Here is a 2704-nt window from a genome sequence, read left to right as displayed (position 1 = left end):
AATGGTTCCAGCAGTACAAGGATTCCAGAGGTGGCCGTGTGATTACCTGGGATGAATTCCGTCAAGACTTCAAAGCTCATCATATCCCTCAGAGTGTGGTTGAAAGCAAGCATGAGGAATTCCGCAACCTGAAGCAAGGCTCTTTGTCTGTCTATGACTACAACAAGTTGTTTCAGAAGCTCGCCCGCTTTGCTAAGCAGGACCCCCCTGATGAGAAGAGCATGATATACCAGTTCAGGGGCGGTCTCAGAGAAGAAATCCAGCTAGCTCTTGTTCTCTTTGAGCCCTTGAGGTACGATGAGTTCTACAACATGGCATTGAAGCAAGAGGCTGCTCAACTAAGGTGTGATGCTTCCAAGAAGAGAGTCAGAGAGGCTACTCCTTCTTCTTCTACTCAAGTGGCCAAGCAGCAGAAGTATTGGCTTCCTCCTCCTCCGTTCTGTCAGCCGTATCAGAAGAGCAAAGGTGGCAGTGGATCTTCCCACCCACCCAACCCTAGCTTTCAGAACAAGACTTCGTCTCAAGCTCCAAGGTCGAGTGCTCCGTACCACCGTCCGCTTTCAGAGGTCACGTGCAACAAGTGGCAACAGAAGGGTCACTATGCCAACAAATGCTTCAATCAGAGGCGTCTTCCTCCTCCTCCTCCTGTGAGATCGGCAAGTACAGCTGTGGTCAAGCATAACCCCAAGCACGCCAAGGTCAACTTGCTGAATGCAGCTCAGGCAGAGGACTCGTCAGATGTCATCATGGGTAACTTTCCAGTTAACTCTTTTCCCGCAAAAGTTCTTTTTGACACTGGTGCATCGCATTGTTTCATGTCAAGATCATTTGTTTCCAAGCATGACTTCGTTTGGCAAATGTTGGGTAAACCTATGGGAGTGGTTTCTCCGGCTAAGTCTATGAGGGCTACTTCAATAGTCCCGGATGTTTCTATCATGATGGGTGATTTCAAGTTTCTGGCTTCTCCAATGGTCCTTGGTAATTCGGATATTGATCTTATTCTCGGGATGGATTGGCTTTCTAAGCACAAGGCTCAGCTTGATTGTGCAGCCAGGCAGATTCAATTGACTCATTCGTCTGAGGATGTAATTGTCTTTGCCGCGAATGACGATACCATCCGTCTATTCTCTCTCAATGAGAAGGGTGAACTGGATGCCATCTCGCAAATTCCAGTCGTTTGCGAATATCAAGACCTCTTTCCAGAAGAGCTTCCAGGAATGCCTCCGCACCGGCCAGTTGAATTCGTCATTGATCTTGAGCGTCGCACGGAACCAGTGTGCAAGCGTCCTTACAAGCTAGGACCTGAAGAGTTGAAGGAGCTAAAGAAGCAACTCGATATTCAAGAGCGTATGGGTCTCATCCGACCTAGTTCTTCTCCGTGGGGTTGTGGTGTTCTTTTTGTGAAGAAGAAGGATGGAACGGACTGACTTTGTGTTGATTACCGTCCATTGAACAAGAAGACCATCAAGAACAATTACCCACTTCCCAACATCAACGAGCTGTTCGAACAACTCAAAGGTGCCCAAGTATTCTCCAAGCTTGATCTCCGTATGGGTTATCATCAGATTCGAATCCGTGAGCAAGATATTCCCAAGACGGCTTTCAGGACAAGCTATGGTTCATATGAATACACTGTCATGTCTTTTGGCCTCGTCAACGCTCCTCCAGCGTTCTCTCGCATGATGAACTTCATCTTCAACGCCTACACCAATGACTTCGTTTTGGTCTATCTCGACGACATTCTGGTCTTTTCGAAGAACAAGGAAGATCATGCCAAGCACTTGCGTTTGGTACTCGATAAGCTGAGGGAACACCAGTTCTATGCCAAGTTCTCCAAGTGCGAATTTTGGCTTGATGAGGTTATTTATCTTGGTCATATCATCTCTGCCAAGGGCATTGCGGTGAATCCTGAGAAGGTGTCTGCAATTGTGAATTGGGAACCTCCTCAGAATGTGAAGCAACTCCGTAGCTTCCTCGGTCTCGCAAGCTATTGTCGAAGATTCGTTGAAAACTTTTCTAAGATCGCAAAGCCTCTCTCAAATCTTCTCCAGAAGCACGTCAAGTACGTTTGGTCTCCGGAGTGTGACATTGCTTTCAACACTTTGAAAGAGAAATTGGTCACTGCTCCAGTTCTGACTCTGCCTGATGAATCCAAACCGTACGAGGTCTTTTGTGATGCCTCTCTCCAAGGTCTTGGCGCAGTGTTGATGCAAGAGAAGAAAGTTGTGGCTTATACCTCTCGCCAGTTGAAGCCCAATGAGAAGAACTACCCCACTCATGATCTCGAGTTGGCGGCAGTTGTGCATGCTCTTTTGACTTGGAGACATCTCCTAATGGGAAGAAAAGTGGACATTTTCACTGATCACAAGAGTCTCAAGTATATCTTCACTCAGCCTAATCTCAACCTCAGGCAGACTCGATGGGTCGAAATGATTCAAGAGTATAATCCGAGTATCGAGTATACTCCAGGCAAGGCCAATATGATTGCTGACGCATTGAGCATGAAGGCTTACTGCAACAGTCTTATTCTCAAGCCTTATCAACCCGAGCTTTGTGAAGCTTTCCGCAAACTTAATCTACAAGTTGTTCCTCAAGGTTTCCTCGCCAACCTTCAAGTCTCTCCTACCTTGGAAGACCAGATTCGCCAAGCCCAGCTTCTTGATGCTATGGTGAAGAAGGTGAAGATTGGGATTGCCAAGAGTCA

The sequence above is a fragment of the Triticum urartu genome, chromosome 1A (assembly GCF_056163025.1).
Source record: "Triticum urartu cultivar PI428250 chromosome 1A, HENAU_Tu73, whole genome shotgun sequence".
Classification (NCBI taxonomy): domain Eukaryota; kingdom Viridiplantae; phylum Streptophyta; class Magnoliopsida; order Poales; family Poaceae; genus Triticum; species Triticum urartu.
This window is presented reverse-complemented; position numbering follows the sequence as displayed.